Source organism: Triticum aestivum, chromosome 4A (genome assembly GCF_018294505.1).
Source record: "Triticum aestivum cultivar Chinese Spring chromosome 4A, IWGSC CS RefSeq v2.1, whole genome shotgun sequence".
NCBI lineage: Eukaryota > Viridiplantae > Streptophyta > Magnoliopsida > Poales > Poaceae > Triticum > Triticum aestivum.
The window spans coordinates 720,509,801-720,529,677 of NC_057803.1; the positions used below are offsets into that span (position 1 = coordinate 720,509,801).

The following is a 19,877-nucleotide window of genomic DNA, read 5'->3' on the forward strand; positions in this document are numbered from 1 at the left end:
GACGGCACACGAAACCCATAGGCTTATTTTGGGAGCAGTATTTTCCATCTGTAATTTGTGACCATGCTTCCCCATTTCATCTGTCGATAGTTCCACAAACCTGCAGGCTAAATTGAGCAATCAGCAGACTGACTATGACAAAGACCAGGAGACTGACCGCGGCTCGCCTCAGTAAACTCATCACCGGACGCCACGCGTGCGCGCTTGACTTGGTCCGTTGCATGCTGCTCCACCAAACGCAGCAACCGCGCCGCCATGGATGGTCTTCCATGGGCCATTCTGTGTTCTAGACTTTTTTTTTTCATTTTATTCAGTGCCTTTTAAACAAATTATGTTTGTTTTATTTTTTTTCAATGCTATAAATTCAAAAACATCTAAATTTTGTTTTTGCATGGACGATTTTTGAGTGCATGATGTCCCTGCCAATTTTCAGCACACTCGGACCTCTGTGCAGCTCTTAGGGAAAAAGAAATGGGGTCTGTGTTCCTGCACTTTTCAGACCCTTTTTTGGGAGCTAGTCAGATGTGCGCAGAAAATTGGCATCCACCTCACACACTAGAACACCTTCCATGCAAAACAAATTATGAGTTTTTTGAATTTTTCTAGTATTTTTTAATTTTACTGTCCAACAAAATTAGATGGGTTCGAGTGCAGAAATGGGTATTCGTGTTTCCCATGCCCTCCATCCTACCACGAATGCAAACTACAAATGTTCCCTGACTAGCATGGAACAAGCTCGAGCTTCTTCGTAGGACATGACATGCTATTTTTTGGATTTAATTTGCCAAACAAGCTGAAGATCTGCCATTCATTGTAAAAAGGAGAAGTTTTACAACCTAACAAGGATCAGAAGTAGAAAAGTCTTTCCAAAAGAAAGATAGCACTACGCTAATCTCCTGCAAGAATCAGGGGATTCACCTCAGTTGCAATCTTGAAGGCCGATGCGATTGGGCTGGAGGCAGGATCTTGGAGATATCCAAGAATTTCACTCCTTCCCTAAAATGCAGATGGTGTGTAAGGTTATAATGGGAGCATGGCTCTGGTATTTTGCACAAGTTCCAAGTGCACCATCTCCCACAAGAATTGATATTGAGTATTGAGTGTACATGCCAAGGTTAGATGGAGACAATGGAGCAGAGCACACATGTGTTGCGATACCTCTCTAGAGAAAGGGAAATAAATGTTTGGTATGACGTAGAATCCAAGATTTGGTCATAAAATTAATTGATGGATAGCTAATATGCTCAACAACATTTCTCTCTCTAAGCATGAGCTAGACTTATAAAACGCAGAGGCGCTACTTCTTGTAGCCCCTACCTATGTTGTAAGAATAGTACTAGCAGCCAAACAAACATGAACAGAGTCGTGACGCTAGAGAGGAGACGTAGCAATGACAATTGTGATGGGTTGGATCAGTCTAATTTGTTGAGAAATATGGATGGAAGGCATACGGAAACACATCTTCTCAAAAAATCATATACCCACCCCCCCCCCTCCCGACCCCCGCGCCGCCCCTCCAGGGCGTCTCAGGGGCGAAACCCTAGATCGCGGTAGAGTCCTCCCCCTCCCGTCTCCCACCCCCTCGCCGCCGCCTGAGGCCGCTGCCGGGCAAGCCCGGGGCGCCGCCGAGGAAGGTGGCGGCGGGGCATCTGCTGCTCTGCTTTTCGCAGGAAGCCACGGGATCTGGGGCGGCGGCCTCGGTCGGAGTGGCGCCACCGGCTCTGCGGCGAGCGGTGGCGCGGGCGTGGTGGCGGTGTCCCTGGCCGTGAGGACGGCGGGGATCCGTTGGGCGTGGACCTTGCGCGGTCCTGGCGGCCGGCGGCACCAGATCTGGCGTTCCCTGCTTTCCCCGACGCGGTGCGATCCCTTCCGTCCGGGCCTGGGTCAGCGTTCTTCTTCGATCTTCGGTCTCCGTGCTGCGGGTGGGGTGGTGGTGTGGAGCCAAACCAGGAGAAATCCATGGCCGGCCATGGCTGGCCACGACGGCGGTGGCGCCCGAGGGCACCGTTCTTCCTCCTTGGAGGCGTCTGTCAGGTCTGACTCCCTCCACCCGCCCTCCTCTAGCCTCCCGGGCGAAAGCCCTAACCTCGGTGGGCGGCGGCGGCGCTCTCGGCGTCGTTCTCCTTCTTGAAGGCGCCGCCTTTGGGAGCTGTTTGGTTGGTGTGCGCTGTTGGGGTGCATTCGGCGACGTCAATGGTGTGTCTTCTTCGTCCAAGCTTGGTGCTATCCCTCCTCTGCAGCCGGGGCATGGGCAATTCTGCTTGTGGGAAGCTTTGGCGGCTCGTCGGGAATGCGGGGATCCTCTCTATGTGGCCATCCTCCGGCGACAACCATTCTAGTTCTAGGTGGAGCATTCTATCTTCCGACGGTGCGGCGCCTTTCGAGCCAGGTGAGGAGGTTGTGGCCTTCTTCGGAGATGGAATTGGATGGTTGTGCCGTGCCGGGGTCCATAGCTGTTTGGTGACCACACTCCCTGTGATGCCGGTCATCCCCTTCTCCTCGGTGCCAGCTTGGTCTAGCTCCCTGGTGCTTCGGTCTCGGAGGAGGGCCTCGATGTCTGCAGCTGTGTGCTTATTTGTTTTATCTTCTAGCTTGTAGTGTTGAGGCTAGTTAGCTGCTTTCCAGCGTCTATGTATCTTACCGTGTTGTTTTTCTTTCTTTGGTTCCTGTAATCTGTAATCCTGGCCGGTTGATGGCTTTGTTAATTCAAAGCCGGGCTAGGCTCGAGCCCCATCTCGGGCTCGGTTGATGCCTTTTCTCTAAAAAAAATTGATTGTAGCAATTTAATTTGCTGCATGCATACTCTTAGCTATAATAGCTAGCGCCTAGTCCGGTGTACTGACCAGATCGATTTTACTGGCTGCATGCCCCCAGTTGCAATTAATGCGGCAAACTGGAGCAGAATCAAGGCGAAATACTTTCGATGTAATAGCTGCTGCCATGTAAATTCAAATGGTTTAACGTGGCTCATGGGCCCTTTACGCCCAGATGGAGGAAGTAAGAAGTAAAATGAGGTTTATGCCATGGATTTCCGAGGAGGGCATGTAGCGGTAATGCTAATGTGATGGTAGAAGATATCAATATTTATGGTACAAATCAGGGACCAACTACTACAAGGTGGCTACATTAGAAAGGGAAGAAGAGAAATACCACTTGATAAAAAACGACTCAATATTTTCCTCTCCAATTCAAAGTGCAATAATAGTTGATGGCTAAATTCAAGTCTTGTTCATAAAAATACTTTGAATTGTAATCCATTGATACGTCTCAAAGGTACTCCCTTTGTCCAAAAATATAAGAACGTTTTAACACTACACTAGTGTCAAAAAAGTTCTTATATTATGGGACGGAGGGAGTAACTATAATTTTTGTTGTCATGTTCATGCCATATTTGTTGCACTTATGCACACTTCTATACAACGTTTTTCACTCTTTTTGGACCAAGATATTGTTGCCAGAGTGTTCAATGTTTTTTTTTCTTTATTGGAAAAGGTATTTTACGAAGAGATTAAAATCATAAAATATCCCAACTGCGATTTTCATAATAAGGACTAGCAAAGAGGGGCCATCGGGGCTAACAAGTCGCCAACCCCCCGCGCCCAGGTCTGGGGAATGATACTAGTGCATCTTGGGCCTACTAGTACCCTTCGAACGCATCTTTGACCCTCCGTCTATATACCCCCAAAAACATCAAATCCGCTGTTGAAGATTTTTATGACGCTAACTCTGCCGGAACAATGCAATCCAATCTATAATCCCTTTCCCATACTCTATGAGAGGAAAAAAAAACCAAAGCCATCCTCATCAGCATTGCTGTGTCACGGACGACATTGATGGGATTCCTCTCTCTTCCAAAGCAAACATGAATAGCTAGAGGCAACGAACAATCGTAGGGTTGTAGGCCACATTTTTCATGTAATCAAAGATGACATGTCAATTGGGATCTTGAAGGACAGCTCACTCCTTCCACAAATTTCAGATGGTATATGACGCTATAACAATGAACATTACTTTTGTTTCCAGTGTATGCCCGTCTCCCACAAGCTTGGCAACTCGGTGTTGAGTGTAGAGGCCAGGGTGAGACAGAGAAGTGGTGGCAGAGCACACATGTAGCCAGCCCTCTTTCGAGAAAGCGCAATTAAGGCTCAAGTACGACTCAAATTCAGAAAATGAGTGAAATAGATAATGTGCTCACCAACCTTCACCAGTCTATAAAAGACACACTACTCTTTGTGGTCTTTCTGTGGCCTTCACGTTATCAGGATAGTCCTAGCAGCCGAACGAACACATATGGAGTCGAGGATCCAAATCGGGAGAGCAGTGAAATAAAAAACAATAGGTTGGATGAATGCAATCAATGGAGAAATATGAATGGGAGGCATTTGGAAATACATCATCTTGAAAAATTATATGGGACGTATGGATAAGTGTAGTTCAAGTGTTCTGGAGGAGGAAAGGTAGCGGCAACACTGAGATAAGCACAGCTGCAATGGAGAGGCTGGTACATGGTAGTGGCCACTATCTACTGCAAGGAAGCTACGTAGTTAGACAAATTGGAAAGGCGACGAATTTCACATTCTAAAAATTGGATCAATTTTTTGCCACTAAGACTCCTCAACCCCGAGATTGCCACCCATTTTTTCATCTCGCTGGAATCAATGTGTCAGATTGACAGAGGAAGCCAGGTCGCCCTAGGAGAGCACCAGAGCTATATCTCGCCAACGAGGCGGATATAGCTTTCGCCTTTAGCAATGCCGCATGCTCGCTCGGTTGTGGCTGTACGCATCTCTCCTCGGTCGTTGTATGTACGGTCGCTCGTTTGCCGTAGCTCAATTTTCTTCATCTTGCTCTCTACTAGCCTTGACCGGTCCCTCTTTTTATGATTTTATTAGTTTTTTTTGCTTTCCGTTTATTCATTTTTTATTTTCATTTTGTTGATTTTCTATCGCTATTTTTATTTTTTTTCTCCATTTGTTTTCTACTATTGTGTCCATGTTCTATCCCCGCCCCGATAGTGCGTCTAGCATCGTCATAGGGCGTGTGGAGATTTTTCTCTGTCGGATCTTATGGGATTCGGTCGGTGCTGGTTTTCGCTGGATCTATTTGGATACGGTTTTCATTCGTCTTCGTTTAGGTGTTTAGAGGTTTGATCCTTCTGACCTACAACTTTCGTCATCGGCGATGGTTGCTATTCTGGCGCACTGGTCCTATGGGGCCTTAGCACGACGACTTCCCGACTGTCTACTACAACTAGGTTTGCCCGGCTCCGGTGAAGGAGGGGTGATGACGGCGGCGCGCCTTCGGCTCACTCTAGTGCTTGTAGTTGTTGCTAGGTTGTCCACGGACATGGTTGTATTTTTTATTACCTCTGTTATTCTTTGAATTGACATGATTAAAGATAAATAGATTGAAAGTTTCTCGCAAAAATAGAAAAAATAACCGAAAAACAGAAGTAATCATTGTTTTATTCTAATAAGATAAGGTCATGTTAATTGGCTCCACGTAGGATAACAAGCTCATATTTGCTGTTTAATATGTCATCATCGGCTGGTACGCGTACGTATTTGCTTGACAGCTTTGGTGTATTTATATGTGTCCTTATTTTCGCGTGGGGCATATACAGTATGTAGACACGCAGGGCAACATGAGCCATGATAATTCAACGAAATAATTTCGGACGGAAAAAGAAAACATAGGTCGCTGGTATGTTGCGGTCCAAGGGCCCTTCCTGCATTAAGTGGGATTAGGATATGTGTATTATTGAACAGGCTCATTCATTATTACTAGAGTGCTACGTTAAGAGGACCCGGTCCACAGGCAGGGCTTCTGGGCTTTTGGTGGATCAGCTACATAAACGCCTCAACCTACCTGTGTGAGCTGCAAATCAATACTTGTTGTTGTAACTACTTGAGCAAAGAGAGCGTTTGTAAATCGAGAAAGAGAAGAGAAGAAGAACCGGCCAGAGATGTCGGGGACGGTGGTGAGCATGGCAAGGTCCATGCTGATGGGCGCCATCAGCGTGGCCGCCTCTGCCGCTGCTGCCGAGATGAGCCTCCTCATTGGCGTCCGCAAAGACATCTGGTATGTATAATCTATGTGAAGAGAATCTGATGGCATCGTTATATCCATTTTCCAAAGTACTCGCGTGTACTTATTCTTGTTTGACATGAATTACATACCGATAGTTTAATTTTGGTCAAATACTTGTCATAAAACAGACACACCTATCTTAGGATGGAATTTGTTTTCCATGACATGCATGTTCTCATTCCCTGTTCATCCAGTCTTGTTTGTTAGACTGAGATATGATCAATCAAATGCAACTCACCAATGAGAAATATATGAATCTGGGTTCATTATGCCGTGAGAGTGATTGCTTTGTATTTCTCGCTTTATGATGGGCTCGTCGGGGTGATAGCTCGGTAATAGCTTCTCCTTAATTAATGAAAGGTGCTCGTTTCCTCTGTTCCAAAAACAAAATCTTATGAATCTTTGTTTCTAATGTGCTCTCATTCTTCCCTCCCGATGGAAATATTTGTCAATCCTTTTGTATATAGACTTCACAAACTTCCCTATGCACTCCTGCATTCCACGATCCTGACACCAAGAATTAGCTCTAATAAAATGTGCTTTGAAGGTTCATCAAAGATGAGCTAGAGACCATGCATGCATTCCTTCTGTCTGTTGAAGCGACGAAGAACAAAAGTATGGTATTGCAGGTGTGGGCCAAGCAAGTAAGGGACCTTGCCTACGGTATTGAGGATTGCCTTGCTGAATTCATGGTGCATGTGGGAAGCCAGAGCCGGTCTCAACGACTGCTTAAGCTAAAAGACCGCCATCGCATTGCCAGCCAAATCCATGCTCTCAAAGCAAGGGTTGAAGAAGTGAGCAACAGGAACACACGCTATAACTTGATCACCACAGATGCCTCTAGCAGTATTGACGAGGTGAATTCCTACATGGAAGACATTCGCAGCCACTCAGCTAGCAACATTGATGAAGCAGAGCTTGTGGGCTTTGCTAAGCCTAAACAGGAGTTGATTAATATGGTGGATGTTCGCTCCAGAGATGGTCTTCGGAAGGTGATATGTATCGTTGGCATGGGTGGTTTAGGCAAGACTACTCTTGCTAGGAAGGCATATGAAAGTAAAAAAGACACCATTAATAATTTTTCTTGTTGTGCTTGGCTCACAGTCTCACAGTCGTTTTACAAAATAGAGATGCTCAAGGACATGATTAGGCAGCTATTGGGTGGTGATTCATTGAAGATTTGCTTGAAGGAACTTGAAGGGAAGGCGGTGCAAGTAGACAATCTCGGTAGCTACCTGAGAGAAAAGCTAGTGGATAAGAGGTACTTCATTGTTCTTGATGACTTGTGGACCATAGATGCTTGGAGGTGGATCGAAGATATTGCTATTCCTAGTAAAAACAATAAAGGTAGTCGTATAATAGTAACAACACGAGATCATGGCTTGGCTAAGGAGTGCACCACTGAATCGCTTCTCTATCACCTCAAGTACTTGCAACCAGATGATGCTACAAATTTGCTACTAATAAAGAGTCGGAAAACACATCAAGACATGGAAAATGATAAGGATATGAAGAACATGGCCAACAAAATTGTGAATAAGTGTGGTGGTCTACCGCTCGCTTTACTCACTATAGGAGGCATGCTTGCCACCAAAAAGGTAACAGAGTGGGAGAGTATCTATAAACAAATCCCCTTAGAGCTCGAGGTCAACCCTAGCCTTGAAGCAATGAGGAGGGTAGTTACTCTAAGCTACAACCACTTGCCATCTCATCTCAAGTCATGCTTATTGTATCTAAGCATCTTTCCTGAGGATTTTGTAATCAAAAGGAGACCTTTGGTGGAGAGATGGATAGCCGAGGGGTTTGTTAGAGCCAGGGTTGGGGTGAGCATTGAGGATGTGGGAAACAACTACTTTAATGAGCTAGTCAACCGTAGCATGATTCAATCTTTTAGGGTGAACATTGAAGGAAACGTTAAGAGTTGTCGAATCCATGATATTGTGCGTGATGTCATGATCTCAGTTTCTAGAGAGGAAAATTTTGTGCATGTGGCGGGAAATAATGTAACTGGTGCTGTGGAGGAGACCTTCCGACATGTAGCATACCATGGTAGCATGTGCCAGAAGACAGATATGGATTGGAGCCACGTCCGGTCAGTAACTATGTTTGGTGAGAGATCATTGGGTCCATCACCTTCAGTTTGTTCACCTGACATGAGAATGCTCCGGGCCTTGGATTTAGAGAATGCACAGTTTCAAGTCACACAAAAGGATATCAGCAACATAGGATTGTTTCGCCACTTGAAGTATCTGAATTTTTCTTATCCTCGAAGATATTCACATATTTATAGACTTCCTAGATCCATAGGGAGATTACAAGGTTTGCGCACTTTGAACATTAGAGACAGTTGTATTACAGAACTGCCAATTGAGATTTGTAAACTCAAGAATCTACACAGTCTCCGTTGTACCAGAAATAATTCCTATGAATACTTTGACCTGAATGACCCCACGGTATGCTTGTTGAGCACATTTTGTTGGCCCATACTGTTTACACCTTTGGCAGATCCTAATGAGCGCGACAGGTTAGTTGCTGAGCTACACATGGCCTGGTCTAGCCATTGGTCCGAGTCAGAAGGTGTGAGGGTGCCAAAAGGAATCGGCAAGCTGAAAGAGCTGCAGATACTAGAGGCTGTGGACATCAGCAAAACTAGTCGCAAAGCAATTAAAGAGCTAGGTGAGCTTGTGCAGCTGAGAAAACTAACTGTGGTAACAAAAGGAGCGACCAAGCAAAAATGCAAGGTACTCTGTGATGCCATTCAGAAGCTCACTTCCCTCGGCTCTCTTGAAGTGGACGGTTCACTCGAGTGGCTGCATGTTGTTTCCTCTCCTCCTCCCCCGTTGAGGAGTCTGAAGTTGTATGGATGCCTTGAAGAGATTCCTGGCTGGGTTGGCAGTCTGATGCATTTGGTCAAGCTTTGCTTAAAGGGCAGCGTAATAAAGGAACAAGGCAAAACCACGGAAATACTAGGGCCACTACCCAACCTCATGCACCTTCGTCTTGAAATCGGCTCTTATATTGGGGAGAAGTTAGTGTTCAAAACAGAAGCATTCCGAAATCTCAAGAAGCTTCATATTCGGGGTCTGCAGCAGCTGAGAGAGGTGAGATTTGAGGATGGCACCTCACCCCAGCTGGCAATGATAGATATCAGTTGGTGCAATCTGGCATCAGGAATTATTGGAGTCCACCAGCTTCCAAAGCTCAAGGAGATCTCACTTGGTCCCTTTGGTCGAGTGGCGAAGCTTGCTATGCTGCAAAGTGAAGTGGACGCACACCCCAACATTCCCGTGCTGCGACTGCAGACGGACAGAAGATACCACGACCTGGTAGGCACCGCCGTTGAACTGGGAGAAGCAACGGGTGAATCGTCATCTCCCCATCCCGAGCCTGCAGATGCAGGAGAGAGCTCACTGTCCTAGGCGGTGGCCATGGCGTCGACAAACGTCAGGTCAGCTAATTGCTTCTATTTCCTTTAACCAGTAGTACGTAGCAGCTACGGAGTGAGATCTGCTAATTAATTTGTACTACTACCGTACGCTCACAGAGTTCCTCTTTTTTTTGTGTGTGTGTGTGTGTGTAACAGCCAAGATGATCTGCTTTACACTTACAACTCGGGCTAATCGGAGCAAGCCTCCTGCAGGTACAGCTCAAATCTTCCTCTGTTTCTCCCAAATTTAGTTGATCAGATTTCTTACTATATTGTTCCTTTCAGTATGTGCCCACGTGCACTAATTCTAAAGCTGTGCACGCTCACATTGTATTCAGCTTGTGAAGACATATATTTCGCACCTACCCCTGTTTGTAGCAAAGACTTCCTTAATTTTCTACCTGCTGACAGAGTTTCACATCTCAAGTTGTCCAAATAAGCTAGTGCTCTGTGTAGCGCATTCGGATTCAGCAGGGCTCCCAGGAGCACCACCAACCTGCAGTAATTATTCATCCCACTGTCGACCAGGAGGTGGACGCGCACCCCAACAGTCCAGTGTTGCGGCTAGCTAACGTCCGGAGCCGCCATGACTAGGGCTGGGACCTGGGAGACATCGTAGAAGAATCCAATACTGTACGAGTGGAACAATCAACAGGGCCTGCAGAAGCAGGGGAGAGCTCCTCACAGGTGGTCATCCTCAGGCCGATGAAGAGCATAAACAGGTCAGTGAACATCTGTTTCCTCCAGTACTAGTCGCTATCAGATGAGGTGCTAGTTGCTACTGTATGCGTTTACAGTTAATCTCTCTGTCTCGTTGTTTAACAGCCAAGATGATGTGTTGTACACTTACAATTCATGCTGATGCTAGCTGGTCGTTTCCAACTGGCTCCGATTTTCACCTCTACCTGGTGCTGGCCTCGGAGCCTCCGCCATGCTGCCAGTATAGCTAGCTCAGTTCTCCCTCTGCATTTTTTAATTCCATCTGATTTTCAGCAATTTTTGTTACTCTATCTTCTTTGAAGTGTTTTTGTTTGCCACAATGTCTGTCGTAGCAGAATTCGTATATTTGGTAGCTTGGTAGAGTTAGCATTCCATTTTACTGTTAAATTCATCCAGTTGCACGACAGATAGAATATCTTAAAACTCATTTTGCATGGTAAACATTAGACATTTTCAGCTTGAGCTTTGCATAATTAATATTCTGAAACAAGAAAATGTATTCCAAGAATCTTGGGACGGGGTCCAGGATTTTTTCTGTTCAAGCTGGAGCAACAATGAGACTGTAGAATGGCACCTATGAAGTTGAAGTGAGTGAACAGCCCAACCATTTCCTGTTGTGGATGGAGCAAGACTCGAGTACTGACCATGATGTTGGGATCTGAAGTGGAGCTGGAAGCAGAGGGATCCCCTTTGAGTTCCCAATGCCTCAACAATCACAAGTGTCATGTCTGAAGGGATCATACTGATAAAATGGTAAGTTCAGCAACATCCAGCGTCTCATTTCTTTTGTGGTCATCATGTTAGATTTTGAGAATTTTTACATGCTCTGTACTAACAATTCCTCGCAATGTTTTCAGCTTATGGACATATATATTTACACCTCTGTTTATATCAATGCCTTCCTTAAGCTTCCCCTACATGACAGAGTTGGACATCTAACATGCGCAAAATAATCTAATGTTCTGAATGTTATCAGATTGAACTGTGCAGAAGTAGAGGAATATTCAATAAAGTACAGAAGACGCACCTCTAAGCTGCAATGACACCAGACTAGAGAAGATGCACCACTAATTAGATTCGTCCAGTGCAAGAGAAACCAGATGGTTTCTCCGTGTTATAGATGTACGGACTTTTTGGTATGCTTTTTCTTTTCTGACGTCAATGCTATACTGTTTAATCAGTTGATGAAGCCATACAAAGAATTCACTGACGATGACACCAACACATGTGTTGTCTTTCGTGCAGGATTCGTCACTGACCTTTCAATGTTCCAACGATCTTGGAACAAGCTACAACATCATTTCCACGGCTGCGACGCCACCAATCCAGGGTTTACATGTGACACTTGCTGGTTGGCCCTGGTTCCCATTCCTAGATGATGTTAGTTCTTCCCCATGGAACTGATCGAGTTCATGCCAAATTCTATTTTCTTGGAGCCTAAAATCTTCCAGTTTGTAGAACATGAGGTGGCTGCATTTTGCACCATTCACTGGGCCATCGCATGATCTGCTTGTGCTATGTACAATTATCAATATATTGCTGCCAGTATATTCTGTAATTCCTTGTAACTGAAGAACAGGAAGACATGCTACTGTGCAAGCCAATGGAACTTGTGCTGTTGTTCAGTAGCCGGATATGACTGTTCTGTTTTCCACATGTAACATTATATCAACATACCATCGGCTTTGTGGTTTTCGCTGGTTTCACTTTGCAATTAAATTGCAGTTTCCTCGTTTCTCTGTCAACGATTTGATAGAGTGGGACTAGATTCGACAACAAGTTGGTTGAGATTCAGTATGGGATGTTGCCAAGTCTGTTACTCAGGCTATGCCATTGATTTTTGCGGGAGGACATCTTCACGGACTGTTACGATGGTGTTGTAACTTACTGTATGACTGCAAGTGACTTGGGGGCTTCAGGTGAGGGTCAATTCTCTGCAAAGGCGTGCAGTTGTCAGTACAGACTTCCTTTGTTTGCTGTACCCCCTACTCTGTTTTTTGTTTTTTGTTTTTTGGAGAAGACTATTCTTGTTTTGCTGCTCCCAAAATATCTGTATTTATTTTTGCCATCTAATTTCCAAAATACCATTATTATTGTTTGGTCCCCAAAAGTCAAGATAAGTTGCTTGGCTCCCCTTGGTCTGGTCCACAGGGGAAGATGATCGGATATTTCACAAGGAAAATAAGGGCCACGATAATTCCTTGAAACATTTTAAAACATAAATACTTTCACTAGGAACCAATTGCACATGGCTAGTGTGTTGCTGTCCAAGCTCCAATTTTTCTTCGTCTTTTCGTGCGAGAATTCCAAGCGCATTAACTGCATTGGATTAGGACGTGTGTATTATTGAAGCAACTTGGTTCACAGCAAGGACTCGGTCAATCAACCAGCTGCTATAACTAGACCCCAACTCCTACCAGAGCTGGTGTGATAGTTGCAAATAATTGTTGTTCCACCTAATAGCTATATATACACGGCAGACGGCAACCTGCAAGCTACACCAGCCGGTCGATTTACATGAGCGTCCAACTTTCTCTGACCTATTCTACCATTAAACGACATGAAAGCAAAGTCCTTAAAAGTATTTTGACATGGTGAAGGAGCTCAGTTTCTAGCGCCCGGAATAGGAAGGGGCAGCCGATCGATATTCCATATACTGGTATTTTTGTCATTTCTTAACTCTCTGTTGTGCATGTTTAATTTGATTTCTAGTCTAGTATAATTAATCTGTATTTCCTTTACCAGCACTGAAAAGATCCAACACAGTGAGCCAGCGTTGAATACTGTATAACGAGAGCTTCAAGAGCTTGTCGTGGAAAGGGGAGAAAATAAGATGGCGCTAAGCGTCGCGCGATCCCTGGTGGGGAGTGCCGTAAACAAGGCGGCCTCCGAGGCCATGGATGAGATGGCATTGCTCATGGGAGTGAGGAATGAAATATGGTAAGGATCAATTACTCGTTTCTCTTTGCAATTTTTTATTATCCATTAAATTCATCTTTTGCTGAGGCCTTAATTTTATGCTGCCCACTTCTTCTTTTGAAAAGCATTTAACAAATATGCCAGAAATATGGTAAGACATACATAAGCATGGGACAAATTAAACCGTGACCATCAATTTCGTTTCTGATCTAATTAACTACAGGTACATCAAAGACGAGCTAAGAATAATGCAAGCTTTCTTGAGAACTGCTGAAAGGATGAAGGATAGATATGAGCTTGTCAAAGTTTGGGCGGAGCAAGTAGAGGACCTATCCTATGACATTAAACATTGCTTGGATGAGTTCCAGTTTAATTTGGGACACCCAGGTTGCTTGCAACGGCTGACGAAGCTTAGAGACCGCCATCAAATTGCTGTCCAGATTCACAGCCTGAAAGTAAGAGTTGGAGAAGTAAGTAACAGGATCCAACGCTACAGTCATTTAATGAAGCCCGTTACCCCTAGCAGCATGGATGACAGGAGATTTTACAAGGATAAGGCCAGTTCTGACATGGAAGGCATCCATAGTTATTCCCATAGTCTTGATGAAGCGGAACTTGTGGGCTTTTCAAAGCCTAAACAGGAGTTGATTATGCTGATGGATGTCAACGCCAAACATGGTCCAGCCAATGTGATATGTGCTGTTGGCATGTGTGGAGTAGGCAAGACTACTCTTGCAACCAAGGTCTATCAAAGTGATATTGCGAAGAAATTTTCTTCATGTGCTTGGATCACAGTCTCGCAGTCATTTTGCAGATTGAGCTTCTTAAAGATATGATCAAAAAACTTTTCAGTGATGAAGCATTGATGAAGCAACTTGAAGGGAAGGTGATGCGAGAAGAGGACCTCGCCCATTACCTGAGGATAGAGCTACTTGAGAAGAGGTACTTTGTTGTTCTTGATGACTTATGGAACATAGATGATTGGATTTGGATCAAATCTATTGTTTTTCCTCTTAGTAACAACAAAGGTAGCCGGATAATAGTAACGACACAAGATGTTGACTTAGCCGAGAAGTGTAATTTGGAATCTTCCAGATCACTTATCTACCACCATCAATCCCTAGGAACAATTGATGCCATGAGGTTACTGCTAAGGAAGATGAGGAGAAGTGAGGAAGACATGAAAAATGATAAGGACATGAGGGAAATAGTTATTAAGATAGTTAAAAAATCTGGACGGTTACCCCTAGTTGTACTCACACTAGGAGGCATGCTTTCCACCATAGTGGCTAGTGAGTGGCAAAGTATTTATAACCAGCTCCCCTTGGAGCTAGAGAGCAACCAAAGCCTTGAAGCAATAAAGAAGATGATTATCCTGAGCTACAACCACTTGCCTTCTCATCTTAAGCCATGTTTCCTATACCTAAGCATCTTCCCCAGGAATGTTGAGATCCAAATAAGGCATTTGATAAATAGATGGATAACAGAGGGATTTGTTACATCTAGGGTTGGAATGGACATTGAGGCTGTCGCGATGAGCTATTTTTATGATTTAGTTAATAGAGGTACAATTCAACCGTCAAGAGTAAATGTAGAAGGAAGGGTTAAGAGTTGTCGAGTCCATGGTGTCATCTCTGATATCTTGGAATCCATTTCAAGAGATGAAAATTTTGTATACCTTACAAGTGATATTGTAAGAAGAGCACCAGAGGAAAACTTTCACCATGTAGTACACCATGGTCTGAATTGCCCGAATATTAGCATGGATTGGAGTCATGTTCGATCCTTTACTTTGTTTGGCATGCTTCCCATGGAGCCAGTATGTTCAGCCTACCTGAGGATGCTAAGTGTCTTGGATCTTCAAGATGCACGATGCAGTATCACGCAGAAAGATATCAACAACATAGGGTTGTTGCGCCGCTTGAAATATCTGAATGTTCGAGGACATTCAGATATCTGTGCACTTCCAGGATCCATAGGGAAACTACATGGCTTACAATATTTGGATGCAAGAAACAGTTCCATCACATCATTACCCACTGAGATTAGTAAACTGCATAGTCTCATTAGTCTCCGTTGTAGCAGCGGAAAAATTGATCTAGATGGTCCACAGGAAGGCTTGGCGCACATATTGTGCCTGCCCATGGTATTCACACTTTCTGGTAAATCTGGTATCCGAGCTGAGTCAAGAGGTCTGAGGGTGCCAAGAGGGATCGGTGAGTTGCAAGAGTTACGGACCTTAGATGTTGTTGACATCAGAAGAACTAGTAGAAGAGCAATTAAAGAGCTGGGGGAGCTTATGCAGCTAAGGAAACTAAGTGTGGTAATAGCACGGGCATCCAAGCAAAAATGTAAGATACTTTGTGCAGCCATTGAGAAGCTATCTTCCCTCTCTTCTCTTGGTGTAGATGCTGGCGGAAGCTCTCTTGAGTGGATGCATTATGGTTCATCTCCTCCGCCCCTCCTGAGCTCCCTTAAGTTGGTTGGATGTCTTGGAGAGGTGCCAGACTGGTTTGGAAGTTTGATGCATTTGGTGAAGATTTACCTAGTGGGAAGCCAACTGAAGGGAGATAAAACCATGGAATTGCTAGGGACACTGCCCAGCCTCATGCACATTGGTCTTCATCGGAATGCTTATGCTGGAGAGAAGCTAGTCTTCGCATGTGGAGCATTCATATGTCTCAGGAAACTGGATTTTTATGGAAGTAGTGGACTGAGAGAGGTGAGATTTGAGGAGGGCACCTCGCCCCACTTGGAAAAGATGGAATTCGGCCTTTGCAGGTTGGAATCAGGGATTATTGGTATCAAGTACCTTCCAAGACTCAAGGAGATTTCACTTGGTTACGCCGTTAAAGTGGTGAGGCTTTATGCGCTGCAAAATGAGGTAGATGCGCACCCCAACCATCCCATGCTGCGACTATCTGAAGGCAGGAGGGACCATGACCTGGAGGACATCATCACAGAATTATCATCGTCGGAGGAATCATCTCCACTTCGAGAGCTTTTAGAAGTGGGAGAAAGCTCCTCGCAGGTGGTGGTCATGACGGCACGGAGCGACAGGTAAGCTAATTTCTCTTTTGTGCGGTGGCAGTAGCTAATTATCAACTGAACCGATGATGTCCTATACACACTTTTCACAACTGAACATACTAATGCTATCCCTTTGTTGTTGTTTTAGCAGCCTCGACCGTGTCAAAGGAGACCTCGATGACGATGATTTCTGCTCCTGCAATTCCGACGACGATGATGACGATGCCTGATGGTCGACAGATACTTCTGCTCCTATTGCTCCTGGTGCTGATTTTCCAAGTTTCGCTGGTATGTGCACATAGAATTTCCATTCGTTTATTTCCTTTCCTCTGATTTCAGGCAGTGCTAGTCCATACTATTTGACTTGATTCGGTTTGGTTTCTAACAGGAGGTGTTGCTCGTTTCCATTTTGCTGCTTCCTCTTGGAATATTGCCACCATCTTCTACACCCTGTTGGTACAACTCAAACCACGTGTGACTTGTTTGGTCCCTTCTGATTTCTTGCAATGCTTTTCAGACATTCCTTCATGCACACCAACTGTGCTATTGAATTTACAATTGAACCTAACCATCTTTTATTCGGTTCTTCCAAAGTCTGGTAGTACAATTTAATGTCCTCACTCATCAGTTCCAGCTTTAGAGATACTAAATATAATTCTACTCCCTCCGTTCCTAAATATAATTCTTTTTAGAGAAACTAATATAATTAGTGAATGTACACTTTAAACTATGTCCATATACATCCGTATGTAGTTCATATTGAAATCTCTAGAAAGACTTATATTTAGGATTGGAGGGTTTATTTCGTAGAAGAAAAACACATACTGCTTATTTGTTGAAGATAAATACCTCCTTTAGTGTTCACTGTTCAGAAAGGTACCATTTTAAAATGTCAGAAATCTTGATATCTAGGAGGAACTGGAGCAACTCTGGCTGCTCCTCGACCTGAAGTGAACCATCCTGTGCTGCCAAGGACACTTAACGATCTCGAGTGAAGTTGGAAGCATGGGATTCCTTTGCCACGAGAGAGATAGTCTGGGGTGTCGGACCATGAAGTCGTCATCCTGATAACTGGTAAGTTCGACAAGCACCAACTCTTTTCTTATACTCTCTCCGTTCCTAAATACTCCCTCCGTTCCTAAATATAAGTCTTTTTAGAGATTTCAATAAGAGACTACATACGGAGCAAAATGAGTGAATCTACACTTTAAACTATGTCTATATACATCCGTATGTAGTTCATAGTGAAATATCTAGAAAGACTTACATTTAGGAACGGAGGGAGTACAAGGCATCTTAAAGATTTCGATATGGACTACATATTGAGCAAGAGTGAATCTACACTCTAAAATATGTCTATATGCATCCGTATATAGTCCGTATTAGAATATCTAAAAGGGCTTATATTTAGAAAAACAGGGAGTAGTTGTCAGGTCACCCGCTGATGAAATAAAACAAACTAATGAATGCTCTGTATATAGGTATTTCAGATGGGTGGGGAGAAGACGCGGAAAGTACAATGCACGCGGGATGCTGGTACTAATTAAGATGCAGATGTTGTCATGTTTGCAATTGTTCATCACCGTCAGCTTTCCAAGTCCGACGGTGGTGGCCTTTGTATGCCGCAAAGTGAAGCTGATATACAAACTGATGTTCCTGCGCTGCCGAAGTCAGAGTACTGCAGTGATCTTGGGAGTCCCAGTGTAACAGAGGAGACGAAACGTATGATACGACGCCATTTTGAGATCTCACAAAGGGTTCACAAGTGGCAACTGGTGGCCGAGATGACAATCGGTTCTTGGGGAGCACAATGGAATGGATCAACCTGATGTGGAGACGTGCAGTCAGTTGTGAATATAGACACACTTTGTTAAGTAGCACTTCCTCTGTTTTTTTGGAGACGATTAGGTACTCCCCATTTGTCGCGGCCACTATATCTTCTCTTGTTTGTAGAGAAACAATGAAGATTACATTTGTTGTCATTCATGTTCCGTAAATTTGAGTCGTTGAATTAATTGCTCTCTCTTGTGTTTTTATCCATGTTCCAGAAATTAAAGGTGATGAAATTACACACCTGCTTTATATGCCATTAACTATGCGATTTCCATTGGTTTCACCTTGCAATGGTATCCACAAAATTCTGTAGTTTTATTTTGGGAGGAGCTGTGTTTTCCATTCGTAATTCGTGACCATGTTTCCTCATTTCAATTGTCGGCACTTTCATCAACCGGGAGGCTGCAGCTAAATTGAGCAATCAGATGATGTGTGGTCCAATGACCAATCTTTGATTGATATGTGTATGGGAACGCGGACAGCTTCCAGTACGGTGAAGCCGCCTCCTCCCGTCAAAAAAGACTAAAGTTTCTCTGTCTTCCGTTGGCACGGTCACCGGTCCGCCTCGTCTCTGGTGATCTTAGGGTCACGGCGGCCTCGTGGATCCCTGTCATTGCGGCTTGGAGGACTCTGTTTTTAGACGTTTCTAAGACTTTTATTACGGTTTGTGTCCTATTCAGCAAGACGAGACGCGATGGCTCGCTAAAGTTGGAATAAGATTCTCCCCGCCTAGCCCCCATCTTGAGTCTGGATGGCGCATCTAGCATCATTGACGAGCGTGTGGAGATGTGTCCCCGGGGATCTGTCCTTGGTGGATTTGCTTGGATCTGGTCATAGTTATGCCTGTGTTCGTGTGTCTTGAGGTTGATGTTCTGGTGCACTAGTCCTACATGGCCTTTACTCGACGACTTTCCGATTGTCTACTACAACAAGTTCTGTCTGGCTCTGGCAAGTGTGGGGCAATGATTGTGGCGCGCCTTCGCCTCGCCTTCATGCTTATAGCGTTGTTGAATATATGTGTACATGTATATTGTGTCTTGGGCCCATCTCCTAGTTTATCTGTATAGTTGAGGTTGTGGCCCCCCTCTGTACTCATATATACGTGCCTGGTGCACCGATCAATGCATTGTGTTTGCACAGGCTCTACTTCTTGTTCTACATGGTATCTATCGCAGGTCAGTCGACCTAACCCTAGCCGCTGCCGTCTTCCAACTCGCCGCCGCCACCGACCGATGTCGCCACCGCCGCCGATCGCCACTGCCCTGCCACCTCATGCCGCCGCCAACTGAAGCCGCCGCTGCCGCCTGTTGCCACTGCTCTCCCGCTTCCACACCTGCACCGCCTCCCAACCCGTGCCGCCTTCCCACCCGCGCCGCCTTCCCACCCGCGCCTCCTCCCAACCCGCGCCGCCTTCCCACCCGTGCCACCTTCCCACCCGCGCTGCCTCCTCACCCGCACCACCTCACCCGAGCCGCCTCAAACCCTAACCCTAACCCACGCCGTCTCCGCCTCCCACGCCGCGCCATGAGCTCCTCTTCCTTCACCGTTTCAAACCCCTTCGCCGGTCCCGACGTCACCCTTCGTCCATGATCTCAAGATCCATGAGCGTGTTCCAGTGAAGGTTGATCAATCCACCTCGTCCTACTCCGCTTGGAAGTGGTACTTCTCCTTGGTGTTTCGGGAGTACCTACTCCACGACCACGTCAACGGCACCGTGGACTCGAGCCTCATGATTCACGATGAGGAGTGGATGATCCTCGACTCCACCATCATCTGCTGGTTCTACCTCACTATCTCCAGCGACCTCTTCCACACGGTGGTGGATGATGATGACGACCCCTACGCCGTCTCGACCAAG

General features: G+C 45.2%; 1 long non-coding RNA gene and 1 pseudogene across 1 annotated transcript; both read left to right on the top strand.

Moving 5' to 3' along the window:
- The first annotated feature begins 5,807 nt into the window (after positions 1-5,807).
- On the top strand, positions 5,808-18,256 carry LOC123084401 (disease resistance protein PIK6-NP-like; annotated as a pseudogene).
- On the top strand, positions 10,275-11,969 carry LOC123088348 (uncharacterized). Its single transcript, XR_006441853.1, has 3 exons — positions 10,275-10,990; positions 11,214-11,373; positions 11,483-11,969. It is a non-coding gene; the product is annotated as an uncharacterized lncRNA (long non-coding RNA).
- Positions 18,257-19,877: the final 1,621 nt, after the last annotated feature.